The sequence below is a fragment of the Hydra vulgaris genome, chromosome 14, assembly GCF_038396675.1.
Source record: "Hydra vulgaris chromosome 14, alternate assembly HydraT2T_AEP".
Classification (NCBI taxonomy): Eukaryota; Metazoa; Cnidaria; class Hydrozoa; order Anthoathecata; family Hydridae; genus Hydra; species Hydra vulgaris.
The window spans coordinates 23869371-23888211 of NC_088933.1; the positions used below are offsets into that span (position 1 = coordinate 23869371).

At 27.1% G+C, this 18841-nt stretch overlaps 2 long non-coding RNA genes across 2 annotated transcripts; both read left to right on the plus strand.

Annotated features, from left to right (window-relative positions):
* Positions 1-2295: 2295 nt before the first annotated feature.
* LOC136090768 (uncharacterized) lies at positions 2296-6927 on the plus strand. The gene is made up of 4 exons (XR_010643704.1): positions 2296-2635; positions 3681-3762; positions 4061-5707; positions 6688-6927. It is a non-coding gene; the product is annotated as an uncharacterized LOC136090768 (long non-coding RNA).
* A 10410-nt stretch (positions 6928-17337) lies between these two features.
* LOC100209586 (uncharacterized) lies at positions 17338-18841 on the plus strand. Its single transcript, XR_010643466.1, has 2 exons — positions 17338-17707; positions 18585-18841. It is a non-coding gene; the product is annotated as an uncharacterized LOC100209586 (long non-coding RNA).

The window sequence follows — 18841 nt, forward strand, 5'->3', positions numbered from 1 at the left end:
ATGAGGAAATCATAAATAAGGTGGAGGACTAAGATTTTACATACTTGAAAAATATATAATTAAGATAAGAAAACAATTATGCTTAGTAAATGGAAACTATGAATGTCTTTTTATTGAAATAAATAGTAACAAAAATAAAAATACTATAATTGGATGTGTTTACCATCCACCATGTGGAGAAATCAGGTTGTTTCAAAATTTCATTAATAAGTGTGTTTTAAAACACACTTATCAATGAAATTTTGAATTAAACAGTTATGTATAACCGGTGATATAAATTTAAACGCGCTAAATTATCACAACTTTCCAAAAACTAAATCGTTTTTTGATATTTTGTTTAGATACAATGTCTTGCCAATCATCAGAAAATCAACTCGAGTTAATAAAACCTCAAAAACAACAATTGATAATATACTCATAAACAATTACTTAGGAACGTCATTTCAGTTAGGCATTTTAAAAAAAAGATATAAGCGATCATTTCCCGATCTAGATTACTATTAAAAAAAAATTTAAGGATACTCAGCCAAAGTTTACAAATTTAAAAAAACGTAACTAAACCATCACTAATACAAATAAACTATCGAATAAATCAAACATAGAAAATTGGAACGATGTCTATAGTTGTCATTAATACAAACAAAGTTTTTTGTATTTTTTTAACTAAAATTTTAGCGATATTCGACGAAGCTTCCATATGATCTAACGAGTTTAATAAATACTTTACAAATGTTGGGATTAGTCTTGCAAACAAAATTATATCAACTTCTACGTCATTTAAAACATCTAAAAAATCAGCAGATGCAACAATATATAATTGTGACTTTTCTTGAATTTGACGCAGCTTATTTTTCTCTATAAAAAAAAAAATCTCCAGGGTTTGATGAAATTCCCAGTAATATCCTTAACTCTAACTCTAAAATCTAACAAAAAAGCATTAAAAAACCTTTATTCCACATAGTAAACCTATTTTTAAATCAAGGAATATTTCCTGATATTCTTAAACTTGCAAGAGTATACCCAATTTATAAAAATAATGATCGCGCCGACGTATCGAACTATAGACCCATATGGGTACTTTCTGTTTCCTCAAAAATCTTCGAATGTGTAGTATTTAATAGAATCTTTGATTATTTAACAAAAAAACAAATTTTTTAATCCAAAGCAATTCGGGTTTCAAAAAAAAACAGTCAACTAAACATGCCATTATTGAATTAGTCAACCAAATAACTGATGGTTTTGAAAGTGATAAGTTTACTCTCGGAGTATTCATAAATTTATCCAAGCCATTCAAGACCGCTGATCAATTTATCCAAGGCATTCAAGACCGCTAATCACTTTATTCTGTTAGAAAAACTAAAATAGTACGGGTATGCAATAAATTATAACATTGGATAAAAAGTTATCAATCTAATAGAAAACAATATGTTCAAAACAAGAAATCCGGAATACTGAAAATTCTGTGTGAAGTGCCTCAAGGATCGATCCTAGGACCGCTCTTATCTTTAATTTATGTTAATGATTTCTAAAATCTTCCTCTAAAACTGCCAAAACTTATTATAAATGATAAACAAATTAAAAAACAAGATACTATACCCAGCCGGCATTGTCGGACTTTAGACGCTCCGAAGACGTCTTTTTTAGGTCTTTTATGTACGAGACTCAGTCTGTCCCGGTAAAACGTTCAAAAGACGTCGTTTTTGCGTCCTTCATGAACGATCTTACCTCGAGGTGGAAGCGTTTGTACTTCGTCCCAAAAATACGTCCAAAAGATGTCTTTTTTTGTCTTGTTAGCACCAAGCATCAAATTTTTTGAAATAAATTTGGACAAACAGAACTCAAAGAAATCGTTTTTTAAATGTCCCATAAAGACGTATTTTGAATGTACAGATTTTGTTTATCCACCCGTTTAGACTAAAATAAAATACGATAGTAAATCTCATTTGTTTTTTTACTTCAGTGTAATTGTAAAAAAAGTGTAAAAACTTTCGTTTTTAAAGTGTAAAAACTTTCGTTTTTAATATCAATGTTTTTGCCACCATGAAATTGTTTATCAAGTTGTATTATAACTTAGTCATATGCTAACATATAAGAAATTATTAGATTATGAAATTATGTTAGGAATCATTTTCAACAGCCAAATAATGATGTGGCTAAAGTTTAGCAAGTTGCACTGCGTGTTGCTAAGTCTTATAAGACTTAGTCACATGTCACAAGTCACAGGTCACATGTCACAACTCACAAGTCACATGTCACAAGTCACATGTCACAGGTCTTATAAGACTTAGCCACATGTAATAAAAATGGTTCATGATGCAGTTTGTATTTAATTTTAGCCAAAGAACAAATACTACAAGGAATTAATTATTACCATATGGCATCTCAAATGGTCCTTTTATTTTTATGAAAATGAAAAAAGCATCATTAAAAAGATTATTATTATTTTAATTATCAAGCATTTGTGGATATCGTGGGCATAGAAGGAAAATCAGAAAGTCTTAGACTTAGACCATTTTTAAATAAACTTATTTTTTAACTAATTTATAGACTTAGTCTATAAATAGTTAATTTGAAAATGTGTAGTCTAAAGGTTTAAAAAAACTGAAATACTCTAGTTTCTGAAGAATAACACCAGGTAAGTTGTATTATTTTTTAAAAAGATAAACTTAGTAGAACAATTACATCCATCTTTAACAGAATTGTTTTTAATACATTGTAACCATGTAACATACAATGTATAATACATATTGTGATATAAGATATATTGGATACACAGCATATAACATATATTCTATACTACAACATGGTTAATAATGTATAAAAATAACAATTCTGTTCAAGATGGATTTAATTGTTCTACGAAGTTTAACTTTCTTTAATTACAAGGTCGGCAAACAAGTAATTTAATATTGAACAATATAAAGGAAAAAGGCATGCTAAGCGAAAAAAACAATGTTGAAAAAGTTTTGTTTCTTTAAAAATATGAAATTTAATTAAATAAATGATATATTTATCAATTTTAGCATTAGAGGCCTTTTCCTATTTTACCACAACACTAGTGATGAAAATAATAAAAAGCCTCTAATGCTATTTATCATATTTTTAATTATAAAGTTATATTTTTTTAAAGGAAATAAATCTTTTTCGAAAATAATTTATTGCTTCGCATACCTTATTCCACTATATATTTATATATATATTTATATATATATATATATATATATATATATATATATATATATATATATATATACCCACACACACACATATATATATATAAGTTAGTAAAAACTCTTATTTAATTTTCATTGACAAGTTGTTTCTCCATCAGTAGGTTCATCAGGAAGCTTTCTGATGAACCTACTGATGGAGAAACAAGCTGTCCAAAAAATTAGATGAGTGTTCTTACTAATTTATTATTGCGCTGTGCTTTAAAAGCATTTAGCACTCTATTTGTAGACTACACTCACGTAGTTTATATATATAAGTATGTATATATATATATATATATATATATATATATATATATATATATATATATATATATATATATATATATTCAAATCTCTTAAATATTAACGTTACTTTATATTTGTTAGTCTTTAATTTTATTCTTATTATATTTATGCAATGCCAATTAAAAATTAGTAAAAAAACTTTTGTATATACCTTTTAAATAGATGATTTAAAAAGATGGCGGTTAGTTAACCAAAGAGTTCGTGATGTAGCAGAAGAAAATAGGTTTTGAATCACATTTGAGAAGTTAGTTTTTCTTTCTATTATTCTTTTTTCTGGCCATTTTTCACACATTTGAACCTAAAATTATTTAAAGACTTTTTTTATTGTTTATGGGAATGTGATATCAAGTACAATTTACTTTATTTACAGTTGTGTCATCTTTAATAATCAGATTTTTCTACAAAACTACTCAACTTATACTTAACTCATTATACTTAACGTTAAATATATCCTAAGTATATTATTGGCTTATTTGATAATAATATGGGTAATTTTTAATTTGTTTTTGTGGAATTTCTTTAATAAATTTAGTTTTCTTTAGGCTCAAGTTATCATGGAGAAATAAACCAAATTCAGTTGAGTGATCTTTTATCAATCTGTGATATTGAATTAAGTATTATTTTTACTTATTGTTTTTAAATAAATGCTGTGATAATAAGAAAAAGTAATGATTTAAATTAATAACTATTGGCTGCTGTATAACATTTATTCTAATTTTTTATTATATAGAGAGGTTTTCATATTTGAAATATAAAATTTGAAGAGGTTATTCTGAAAAAGGAACGTTACTATATTTTAGAGATTTTAGATTGTTTTAATTAACTTTACTCATATCATTAAAGTATAGTACTTAGGCATTTATAGGAATTTTGAAATAATAATGTAAAATAATAAAAAAGATTAAAATAATATAAAATTAAACTTATAAAAACAATTTTTTTGTACCTCCTGCAAAATTTGAAGTTCTGAGCTAGAACCCTGCTTGTATTTTTTTAATGGTTGGATGGTTTAAGTTAGGGCATAACCGATTGGCATTTTTCTGTCGATTATGGATTTTAAATTTTTTGATTTGGTATTTGCTGATTCCAGATATGATCTGGATAGTTAGGGTACATAATTACATATGAATTTTTTAATAAAATGTTAATTGTAGATGTTGTCTTGTCTTTGTTTATTGGTCCATTATCTCTAACTAGGAAATCACGTCGTCCAATGGGATTGACCATCCATCCAAGATACCAATGAGATCGGCATGCCATTTTGGCACCGATACCGATTAATCTGTTCTTAGCAAAATCTGGCTGGTAAAATATACCCTGTTTATTTAAACCATCCATTATTTATTTTCAACAAAACATGTATCAAAAAAATTAACACAGTAACATAACTAAGTCTTTACTAAGAAATAATAAAAAATTAAGAATAAGTGTACAACATACTTTTTAGTGTTAAAAAAGTGTTTTTAAATGTAAAAAAAATAATAAATTAATAATAAATTTATTAAAATGTATTTTTAAATATATTTTTTCATACTCTGAGAATTTTTATTTTAATGTCTTTTACATTCTTTGAGTTAACTTAACCTGGTACTTAATTAGTCTCTAGATAGTTTAGAGTCTGATCCAGTAGCTGTTGGCTATCAAAGGTCATGAGTATTGAGAAAATAATAGTTAGTAGGATAAAAACCACTAATCTGTAGACCATTGCTGGTTGATAGCAATCGTATTAGGCTTGAAACAATCCAGCTTCAGAGTCAAGAAAAATTTAAAGAATTTTTTTGTTTAGATTTATGTGGTTTAAGTGAGGATGAGGAATTGTTTGTTTATAGTTCTTTAATTCATCCTGTTGATGCGTATTTTACAAAAGATCTCTCATCATTGTCAACACAATTAGCTGCTTGTGCGGCCCATAACAAGTGGTTGCGTTCTTCCATCAATGAACTATTGTGTATTTTACAGCCATACAGGTTGAATTTGCCTAAAGATGCAAGAACGTTACTGGTGGTTTTCAATTATGAAGCGAACTATCTTCCATGACAAAACTACCACATCTTGCTATGTTTTTGTGCTTTGATTCATGCTACATGACCAATAATAAATACATCGTAAGTAAACAATGCTTTCTGCTTGAGTATGGAGATACCATTAAAGATTTATACATAAGTCCTTCATACATAAGTCACAATTTGGTAAGTGTTTACATTTTTTGTCCTTGATACATTTTTCATTACCCTAGATAACTTGCTTTTGATATGCTAAAGTAACTACATTGTTCCCAAATCAATAAAAATTTGAAAATAGGTTAACACATAAAAGTAATTTTATCTATCTCTTCTTTTTTTTAAGTTTATGACTAACAATTTGATTGATGATATTTGTTGTATATGAAGATTTTTATTTTTTTTAATTTTGTAATATATATATGTTAGGTATACAAGCAAAGTATGCTTCTATGTACTTTTGACAGTTTAGTAATTTTATCAATTATTGTTTATGCTTGTATGAATGCACATGGTAAACTTAAGTTTCATAAAATATGTTAATCACTTTCATTTTATTGTATAACTTTGTTAAAAAAAGTTCAAGACTCGATTAATAAACAAGACTATAATAAGCAAGAATAATAAATATGAAATATATTTAACTATATATATAAATCTATATATCAATTTATTAGAATAAGTTCATATCTATCAAATACCACTTTAATTTTATAAATAGGGTAGATTTGTATTAGTTGGAGCAGATCCTTAATTGCATAGTTTGATTTTATTTCCAAAATAAAATGTCATCTACTTATACTTTGCATTCAATTAGTAAATCATTTTGCTTTTTATGTTTTCTAAGTTGAGAAAAAATGAAAAAATCTCTTTGAACTTTGTCAGGTTTTTTTTAGGTAATCTAAGTTTGTGTAATGACTATTGATTCCACATGGTATTTACTGATTAGCAGAGTATTTATGGATGATTATAACAATCAGTAGACTAACTAATCCTACTAATTCGTAAGGTTGAATGTCTATAGTGATTAAATAAATTACCATAGATTTGTCATCTGCTGTAAAATGCTGTTTATTCCCTTAGTGTTCCAATTTAGGTGTCTCCTACTTTTAAATAAATTGTTTATAAAATTTGTAAAAGTTTTTACTAATAACTTGTATTAATTTTAGAATCGATAACTGAATCCAGCAACATTGAAATTCAAGGGTGCATTGGAAAAACATGAAAAGAAAGAATAGCAATAGGTGTTTAGACACCTCTTGCTATTCTTGAACTCACTGAACTCTAAAAGCAACATTGAAATTCAAGGGTGCATTGGAAAAACAAGAAAAGAAAGAATAGCAAGTTTTAGTTTTGTTTAGACACCTTGCTATTCTTTTATTTTAAATAAATTATTTTATGACTGGAAATCTTTGTTAATTATACTATAATATTACAGTGGTACTAAATGTACTTTTGAACGTCCCGTGCGTACGTCTTTTAAACGTCCTTTCCGAACGTTTTTTGTACGTCTTTAAAAATGTCTTCGGTAATTTCATCTGGGTACTAAATATGAACCATTTAAAAATGTTTAAATCAGACGTCTTTTGAACGTCCGAATCGGACGTCTTTTAAAATCTGAATCGGACGTCTTTTGAATGTCCAAAACGGACGTCTTTTGAACGCCTCTTGGGAACGTTTTCGGTAATTTCATCTGTATACCTAAAAAGAACCACATCTAAACGTTCTGATTGAACGTCTTTAAAACGTTTTTGGAACGTAAAAATCCCGCCTGGGTAGTGTTTTCAGGAGTTATAGTGGATGATCATTTATCATGGCTCCCACATATGAAATATATACAATCAAAAATTAGTAAAACCATTAATATCATGTATCGAATTCGCCATAAATTCACAGTCTAAAGCTTACATACAGTGGACGGCCAAATTATTAGTTACACTTGCAAAAATATCATATTAATCATTATAAGCTTTTTTACGTATTCTTATGTTAAATTTTTATATAAATATTAGTGCTACTAGCTTAAATCAATATATTTTTTTAAAAAGTAAAACACTTATTTAAACACTAACTATTTTTAAGCATTTATTTATAAAAACTCATAATACAAAATATTTTTTAGTATATCGTTGGGGCGCCTTTTGCATCATTTACTGCTTGTATCCTTCTTGGCATACTTTAGATGCAATTCTTTACATTTGCTTTTAATTTCTGATCATTATATTCCCAGGCGTTCTCTATTAGGTTTAAGTAGGGAGAATAGCCAGGCCATGGTAAAACAGCAACATTTTTTGACTCTAGATATCTTGTCACTGATTTAGCTTTATGGCATTGGGCAGAATCATGCATAAAGGTGCATTTGTATGCATCAGGAAACCAATCATGTAGCTGAGGAAATAATTTGGTAGCTAATACTTTTTTATATTTATCCTGGATTTTCATCCCTTCAACTATATAAAGAAGGCTACTGCCCTTACCACTTACAACCGATCACACTACCACCTTTAGAGGGTGTTTTACTGTCTCCATAACACAGTCTGGGTTATATTTATCTTCTTTCCTTTGTATAACAAAAAAAAGAATTATCCATTAATATTTCAAATTGGGAGATTAATATTTCATTTTCATTAATATTTTCATTAATATTTCAAAATGAAGCAGATATTACTATAATTTTTTTGTTTGATATATCTTTAGTTTTTCCCATTTTTAGGCACCAAAGTTCAAATATTATTAGTTAAAATTACTAATTGATGTATAAAAATGAGTCAGAGTCACAAAACACCGAACAGTTGACAAAAGTTTCATTTAATACACATGCATTGTCGCGCAAATGATAATTTTGCAAAGAATATGCAAAAAGACGTATTTCTTTTTTCTGACAGATTTGTATTTTTAAATGTTTATTTTTTTGACAATTGGGGACTCTATATATATACATACATATATATATATATATATATTCGTTATTCACTATATGCATTTTAAAAATTTTATGCCTTTTTTTTTGACTTATTGAGGGTGTTTGTACTTTTAATTGGCTTATTTTCTTTTTTTCTTTATTTTTATTTTTAAATATTATACCTTCTTTTTTAATTAAATAAAAACTTTAACTATGGATGTAACTGTTTATCTTTTGAATTAACTTTTATTCATTATTTCAAGGGAGTATAGATACCCTCGTTATCAAGTATGATATTTATATATATATATATATATATATATATATATATATATATATATATATATATATATATATATATATATATATATATATATATATATATATATACATGCAAACGAGAGTTTCTATACTCTCTTGAAATATTGTAATTCAAAAAATAAAAAGTTACATCCATAATAGAAGTTTTTATTTAATTATATATTAAACTCTAATGATGTCTTTTAAAATCTTCTTTTTTATTACTTTTTTTTTTTGTTTAATTTTCTACTTGATTTATTGAATATATTTTACTATTATTGTTATAATTAAGATGGGCCGAATCCGATTCCGATTCTCCCGATTCCAGCGATTCTCAAGGAATCGTAAGAACCGCGGTTCTCTACCTTTTTTTAACAATTCCGATTCTTTCTGAAATGACTTTTTAACAACTTCACTTCTTTTATTAATACTTTCTTGATAATTGAAATAAGATATACACTCCCCAGTGGGCACGGGAAATAAAAAAGACGTTTTTTGAACGTTTTGGACGCCTTTTGAACGTTAAAAAGACGGGTTTTTTTTAGTCTGGTGCCCACTGGGTGATTGCCGTTGTGATTTTCTTTTGTTTAGTTTACGTTAAATTTTCACTTTAGCGCCTAATTTCATTGTTGAAGTTAAGTAAACTGTGAAGGAAAACCTTAGCAAAAGTAAACATTGCAAATACGCAAAATACTGCCACAGAATTTCAATTGATATTTGAACCGGCGATAAGTATTATTGTAATAATCTTATTTGCTTGTTTTATTATAACTATTATTGTTTGTATTATTATTTTTTGTTATTATAAATGCTGTTTTTATTTCAGAATATAGTTTCATTATCATGCCAAAACGTAAGAAAAGAGAGGTATGGGACTATTTTGCGATCGATCTAAATAACACTTACTCTGCAATATGCTCAAGTGATTCATTCATAAATTTAACAAGATTATCTGCAGTGTAGAACTTGTAAGGAAAAGGTACCACGTCAAGACAAATGTAACTTCGTTTCATATCTTCTGTGAGGAAGTGTGCTGTTAGGCTCATGTAATCAACATTAGCTGTGGAGCTCCACATGTCGGTAGTTTCTACTAACATGATCAGTTTTCTTTGCCAAGAAACAAATTTTACTTGATACCTTCTAATAAATGTTAGGAATTTCAATATTCGAGAAATATTTTCTGCTTGTATTGTATACCTTGGCTCCAAAAACTGCAGTAACCTTTTGAAACCAGGATTTTCTACTATACTAACAGGTTGGTTATCTGTGCATACCATTTCTGCAATAAGCCTTGTAATTTTTATTGCCTTCGGATCTGTAGATGTAAAAGGCCTGGTATTCGCAAACACTTGGTGTATTGTTGGTTGTTTAGGAGATGAAGATCTAGGCTTCATTTTTACAGAACTAAGTGTATAATAAGAGCTTCTAGTAATGATCTCCGCATCCTCAGGCCGGAGACTTGTAAATACGGATGTGAGTGTAGTAGATTGAGGTTCCCTTGGCATGGTCGTAGGTATCACAAACAGGTTTAGGACTGGATTTAGAAGATGGTACTGCAGTAGAGCTATCCGCGCATATATCAAAATCGATAATACTAGCTTTATCCTGTTTCTGATTTTTGATATCAGATTTATGAAAAGCAACAACATTCTGTTTATCTGATCACTATCCATTACTTATGACTATATTATTTGTTTCTTATTAATAATAAAATTATACAAATATTCTGTATATTATTTGTTATTTATTTATATGATATTAGTTAAGTTGCTATCATTTCACGGTTTTTAGAGTAGGGGGAGGGAGTTTGGTTAGGAAATTCACACTCCCTTATTTCGTAAAAAAAATCCTCATTTTTGAGGTTAATTTCTTAAAAAAAAAAAGTTTTCGATAAAAAGGAGTGGGGAGGGAGTGTTCCCTAGAGCCGCGGTGTTATTAGCCCTTTTTCTGTACATATAACTGACTTCAATGTTTTTATTTTTAAAGTCTGTGTAAGTATTAAGTTAACTATAAACACTATCAGTTAAATCAAAATAATAAAAAACACAAAAGAATCGGAATCGGTAAAGAATCGGAATCGGAATTGGTATTTTTTGGTATTTTGGTATTTTGTAAGGGCTCTATGAAAAGATTAGGTTGGTATTTTGCCATCCATATCTTCTTTGAGCCCCTGTTTGACCCCCTGAGTCTGTTTATTATTAATACAATTGTAATTATTTTTTATTTTTTGTGAAAAGGAATTGTAGTTTATATAAGCAGCAAAATAAAATTAAAAAAAAAAAAAGTTTCCAGACCCTAATGATTCAGGGACCTTTATACTTAAATATTTGCTATATATCAATAAAGTCATTTCAATTATATTTATTTAATAAAGTCATTTCAATTATATTTTGGAACTTCATAACTTAATTTTGGTCTAAGATCTCGAGCCAGCTTGGAGCGGCAATTTGCCGCTCTAATTTTTGCTCCTAATTTTTGCCGCTTTAATTTTTTCTCCTAATTGGAGCAAACATTAAAAATTGAAAAGTTAAATCAAATGAAAAGGTATAATGACTTTAAGATTTTTACTCGACTAAATCGACTTTAGTCTATTAGTAGGAAGTCCTTAGCGAAACTTAAGATTTAAAACGCTTAAAAATGATACTTCACAGATTAATGACAAAAAATAACTCAAATAACTCAACTATTAAGTTGCAGTATTTTATAAAAAACGGAACTACTATTAGCTTTGATTTGGACTCGACGTCAGTTTTATTATTCTGCATATACTGAATGGTCTTACTTATATCTGCACGCCTCACCAAGACCGAGAGGGTCACTACAGTCGAAGAGGCTACTTTATTGTGGTTACAATCTTCTCCTAACTCTTTTATTCGAAACACTAACCTTGGCGAAAAAAGGTCGCTGCGTGGACAAAAAAACAAGTTAAGCCCGGTACTACCAAGGACGTGGGATCGAACACAGAACTTTTCGCTTATAAAGCAAGCGCTCTACCACTATTCCACTACTGCATGAACAGCATGTTTTTAACATAAAAATTATGCAAACACCGGCTGTAAACAAATCAGCATCTCAAAGGCAAAAAATCCTAACTGTTGTTTTTACTTGGTGCATTAATGATAAAAGATACGATTTTAATCTTATTATTAGATAAAACTATAGGTTCAACTTTAGGTAGGTAATTTCTACTAATATCTTATAAAAAATAGTTAATTGGTTTATTCAAAACGTAAATATGGAGGACATTGCGGTGTTTTTTATTAAAAAGTAAATGCGCTTTTAGCCTTGCATGAAACGTCATTGCCGACATCATACTAAAACAGCTATTGCGGGATCTTTTTTTTATATATATAATTCACCTCCCCAAGGCCGAGAAGGCCACTACAGATGAGGAGGCTACTTGTAGCTATAACCCTCTCTCAACTCTCTAACTCCGAAACACGAACCTTGACGAACAAGGCCGCTACGCAGAGAAACAAGTTGAGCGCGGTACAACCAGGGACGTGGCGGGAATCGAACTCAGAACCTCTCGCTTATGAAGCGAGCCCTCTACCACTTCACCACTACTGCATCTACAGAACATACATCGACTGAAGGTTTAAAATACAAAAATAACATATTCGGTATGACAAAAATCTTAAAAAGTATGCGGGCAAATACGCATTACACTGAGGCTTTCCTTTTAAACCAGTATATACCTTGAAATACATAGCAGAATTTTTATAAATTAAAAATTTTTATAAAAAAAGTTCTTTTTTTATAAAAAATACTTTTAATTTCTATATAAAGAAATTTAAAATATGATCTTTCTAAAATTTGCCGAAAAATGACAAACCTTGTAGGGCAACTTTATCAGTAGCAACCCATAAAGTATCAGAAAAAACTACGTAGTTCGTCAATAGCTTGCCTTAATTTACTTTTGTTCAATTACAAAACAATTTAAGAAAATTTCAATTTCGTAAAGTTCGAAATTGATTGCAACCAAAAGAAAACAAAATGTTACAGAGTCTATATTTGAAAGCAATCAAATCTCAACAGAAGAAATATATATTTTTATAAATATTTAACTGAAAAAGTTTTTTTTTTTTGTTGTTTTTTTTTTTTTTAAAAAAAAAATTTCGTTAAGTTTACAAAATGAAATCCCGGGAATATGTGCTCGACTTCGGGATTTTGGGATTGGGACTAAAAACTGCGGGATTCATAACCCTAACTTCAAACTTAAATATTTCCATCCAATTTTCTTTCTCAAATTTAGGTTGATTTAATGTTTTTCTGTTTTTTTCTTTTGCTATGTCAAATGATGTCAAACATAGTAATTATTTCTATTAATAAATTTTCTAAAATATAAAATGCAAACATCTAACAAATTCCGTTACGTCAGGTTTTTCATTCATAAGAAAATTAAAATTGTAGCCGGAGACGATTAAAATCAATTAAAAGGCTGGGTAATGAAATAAATTTTAGTTATCATGTATATTTATAGCTAGATTAAGATTTAAAACTGCATAATCTGGTGACAGATTCATCGAAACGTCTAAGGAAACAATATTTTAACAAACAGCACAAAAACTATGTTTTTAAAACAAAACATGTAAGTACATCCTAAACGTCCCCTTTTTGTCGTCTGGTTGGATTAAGGACTTAATTTGTCTTCGAACATTTGATAAGTCTTAAATGCCTTGTTTATAAACACACTTTGCAATACAAAATTTTTATTATTTGATTGCTCAATTTGAAAAACTTATTTGTTATTGTCTTTTTCTGTTTAAATTTTGTTGTTGTTTTGTATATAATCAATGAAAGAAGTAAAAAAAAAATCTAATTTTTTTTTATTTATTTTCCCCCGTTTGCTTTTAATTCTATTTGCAATTCAAGGAATTTTTTTTAATGATACAAGTGTATTTGAATTTGTAATTCTTATGAGAATAAAACAAATAAAAAAAAAAAACTATAATGATTTTTGACGCGGTAATCTCATTACAAAAAAAAAAAAAAAAAAAAAATCGGTTAAACAATAAAACATTGTCACAGTAACAAAGTTGGTGTTTTTTAATATGAGCTTTATATAGTTTTTATGTATACAATGAGACCTTCCCCAAGGAGGAATCATTTTGAGGTCTCCTGCAGATAATATTATGCAAACCCTTATAAAGGACCTCAATAAATATATTAACAGAGAGTTCAATCAATTATTGTATAGTGAAAATATATACTTTTCCGGTCCATTGTCTGTGAAAATTATCGAAGTCTGCGCATGTTAAAAACTGAAGTTAAAAAAACTAAAAAAGTTTGTACTTTTAACTACGCTCAAAAAATTTTTACATTTAAATATAAGTCAATTAAATATATATTTTTTTAATTATAACTAATGCATCATTTGGCTTGAGAATTCGGAAAAATTTTCACTTTATATTTTTATGATTAAGCTGTTTTGTTTTGTTTTCGCAGTGTATGTTAAAAAGATTTTTCCAAAAATGTTTTTCTAAAGACTCACAAACTATATGACTTACCAAAAATTTTTTGCGACATTTGGAACTAAAATGGAAATAAAATGTTAAAAAGACATATTCTAGAAAATTTTTCATATTTTTTTGATATTCAAATATTAGAGGAAAGCAAGGGACGCCACTACCAAAATAACATAGAGATATTCTATCCAGATTTTCATTTTTTTTTTTTTTTCAACTTTAGTTAAAACAAAACTAAATTAAAGTTTTTAACAACTTCTAATCAATATGAGGTAAGGGATAAGTGCGGTATGTTTTTTAGAATTCCCATACCCAACAATCTACAATTAATTTACAACTATCCTACAACTTGACAACTTTGTATTTATGAATAAAAGTGTTTGTCCTTTTTTTTTTTAAGAATATAGTATACAAAGTTTAAAAAAAACAGGTATTGGTAGCTTTGTCACAATCTTCATCGCAAGAAGTTTCAGGCGGTTGTTATGCAAAACCTGTGGCTAAGACATTTCAAACAACAAACAGGTTTAAATCATTCTATTAAAAAATTATTATTTCTATTAAAAGACCACAGAAAAAATTTGAGGAGCCTGGCAATGGGCCTGTCAATTATTTACATTTGGTGCAAATATTCAATTCAAGTTTATGCTGTAATGTAGTAAATGATTGGAAAATGTTTTGTATTTATATTTGAATAAAGTCAATTTATATTTGAGTTTTTAAGAGCCAATTTATATTTGAAGCATTTATATTTGATTTGTATTTATTTAAAGCATTTATATTTGTTTTGTATTTAATATTTGAATAAAGCCAATTTATATTTGAATTATTTGAAAGCCAATTTATATTTGAAGCATTTATATTTGAATAATACCAACCTATAATATACAGTTAAATTAATGACTTTTTTTTCATACTTTGAAACATTAGAGGTATTGTAGATAATTCTCTCTTATTTGCCTTTTAGTCACTCAATAATCCCGTGAAAACTTGTTTACTTCTTTTGTTCACAAGTGTGGTCATGTAAATCAAGATAAAAGATTACATAAAATTTCAAAGATAGGGAAAAATAAAAAAGAATAGAAAGCTAAAAGCATATAGAACAGAGCAGGGTTAGTTAAGCATAAGGGCAAGCTAATTTCCCCTTATACTTAACTAACCCTACTTATTATTACTGCTTAAATGTTTTACAATGTGCCCAATTGTGCAAGTAAAACATCTACTAAACTACAAATTGCATGACAAAATATTTAACTGATAAAAAGTATGGGACTATAATGGTAATACAATGCGCAACAAAATGCTGTTGGGCGGCTGTCATATGAGATGTACGGACACCTACGTATGTGCTATTTAACATGAAGAACATGAAGAACCTTTGTTAAGTAAACATGTCATATATATTACATATTTTATATAAATATATTACATATTTTATATAAATGTATTACATATTATATATATATATATATATAAATACATATTATATATATATATATATATATATATATATATATATATATATATAACATATTGTATAATGGCCCGTAGGAACCGGGTGGGCAGCAGGGGCATTTGCCCCCAATAAGTTTTTAAATCAAAAATTTTGAAGAAATTGACTGGAAAAAAAAAAAAAGTAGGCCCTTGAAACCAGGGTAGTACTGCCCCCTCCCCTCCCCTATAATTTTTGATCCTACGGCCCAGATATATATATATATATATATATATATATATATATATATATATATATATATATATATATATACATATATATATATATATATATATATATAAAATACATAATATATATATATATATTTATATATTATATATATATAATATGTATATATATATATATATTATATAATATATATATATATATATATATATATATATATATATATATATATATATATATATATATATGTATGTATATATATATTATATATATATAATATATATGTATATAGTTATATATATATTATGTATTATATATATATATATATATATATATATATATATATATATATATATATGTATATATATATATATATATATATATATATATATATATATATATATATATATATATATTACACATATGTGTGTGTGTGTGTGTGTGTGTGTGTGTGTGTGTGTGTGTGTGTGTGTGTGTGTGTGTGCGTATTGTGTTCCCATTTAATATCCTACTTTTTATCAATTAAAATATATATATATACTTTTTGCATAGTCTAAATTGCATGTTCACTTCACTTATGAGGCTTAAAATGATGATGATTAAATGATGATAATTTTATGATATTTTATTGATAAAACGATCAAAATCTTGCGCATTATGCAAATCAAAGAATTTTGCATAGCATATGTAATGCCTTTAATGTTACGTCATTCTTTTTTGTGTAGATGCCCGATTTCTTGTATTGACAGTTAAGTAATTACTCTTTGATCATGTATTAAAGTAACGCATCTCGGCTTTTCTTTATCTATTTCTTAGAAAGACAACTCGGTACAAGTCATTTAAAGAAATAAGAACAGAATGACTTGTGTCATTTATTTCTTATATAGTTGCCCGACTTGTTGTATTGACAATTAAGTAATTATGTTATTCTTTGGAAAAACTTTTAAGTTGGCGCTTTATTTGAAAACTGGTTATTGAAGAAAAAACCTGTAGCAAAATAATTTTTAAAAATACATTTCTGGCATTCGAGAACTCTTTTTTAACCACATGTTATTATACAATCATTGTATCGTTAGCAAACAATAGTATTGTTAAACGGTATTAGTCTCTTGAAAAATCAATACCTTTTTTGCTATGAAAGAAAATACGCTTTGTTTTTTCTATATATAAAGCTATAAGGACCCTTGTACTCTTACCAAAATACCAAAAATTACATAAAGAGGAAACATTTTTTAATATTTTTCTGCCGGTTTAATAAAAGCTTTTTTTTTCTCTTACAAAAACTCGTTGACGGCGACAGTCGGATAATTGGAGTTAATTTTTATAAGTATTTAAAAGTAAAATGATCGGCTGTTAAGAACTTTAATTTAGTTTACACAAGTAAACCCAAACACCGCGAGTCTTTGAGTGTCTAGTGGTGCGCTAAATCTTATGTTTACAATGTAACACAACGCTGTCTTTAAAATTCTAGCGCGCACTTTGTGACGGAACAGTAAAAAACGAGAAGACATTCCTGATGCAAAGAAAGTAAACGATTAAAAAAAAAAAAGTAAAGTTAGCAAATAATCTTCAAATGAGTTTTAAATTTAGAACGAGTGGCACAATTAAAGCTTAAATACTTTAAGTGAAGAGATTACTGAAAAGTAAGACGTAATACGAATAAAACTTAATACAATAATTAAAAAGAACATTACATAAAAGTAATAAATATGATAATGAATGCAAAAAAAATGATGGTGGTCTTTTTTGTATCTCTGCTAGTGTTTTCGGAAATATATACTTTATTAGCAGCAGTTCCATCAAAGTGTAAAGGAGTTCGGTGGCGAAAATGCTATTCTAAAAAGGTAATACATTTAAAAAATAAATAAATATAATCTAATTGTATATTGAGTCACTCTTTCACACTAACTCCTTTACTTTTTCTTCTTTTTTTTTAGATTAAATTTCTTTTCTTAACGTGCGAATTAATTAATTGGCGTAAATAAGATTTTATAACAATTTACATCCACCTATTGTTATTAATGTGTATATCTTATATACTTAAGAATAACTTAAGCATTACTTTTCTGCTATCCACATTGATATAAATTTATTTAGTAATATTAAATTAATTTTAGTTAAATTATGCTTATCCTAATATTTCTTTTTTTTCTCGACATTTTTTAAAATCTAAACATTTTTTATTAAAAGCAATGAAATTTGAAACTAAACACGAGGTTTTTTGACATTTTATCGTTGATTTTATAAATTAATAAACTATATTTCTGCTAAAAATATGATATATAAACTTTATATTACTTATTTGGTTTATTTTTAATTTGTCTTATTATTATCAAAATAAGATTTTTAAAAATTTATAATTAATAAATGAAATAAAACAAAAAATAATTAAATTAAAAATAAACAAATTATTTATCATTGTTACATGTTCAGTTAGCGGAATATTTCACACACCAAACTTTTATTTTAATTTCCTTTTTTATTTTATTACTTTTTTTTCTATCAGATGCTTTTGTTCCGTTAACTATCAACGACGTAAGATTTGACAAAAACTTTGTAAACAAAAATACATGAAAATTTATATTTCTTTTTACATTTTTATGAAACTAAAAATAAAATGAAATAAAATTAAATTTAAATTTAAACCTAAATGTTTAATCTAAATAATTTTTAAATAAACATTTTTTTTCAATAAATATTTCCCTTTTTTTTTGCTCACAGAATTCTGAAGAAACAAAGATAGAAATAAAAAACAAAAGGCGCAGTGTTGATACAATTTTATCAGATATCGAGTCAATGAACGAAAATTGGGACGATGAGAGTAACTCAACGAGTTAAAATTTTCTTTAAAAGTAGTTCTCAAATATTTTAATTTTTATTGTAAATAAAACTTATTTAAATTATTAAAGACTTTATAGTATTTTTTTTAATTTGTTTTTAAATTATACTGGAGGTTAAATATTTACGGTTGTCAGCAA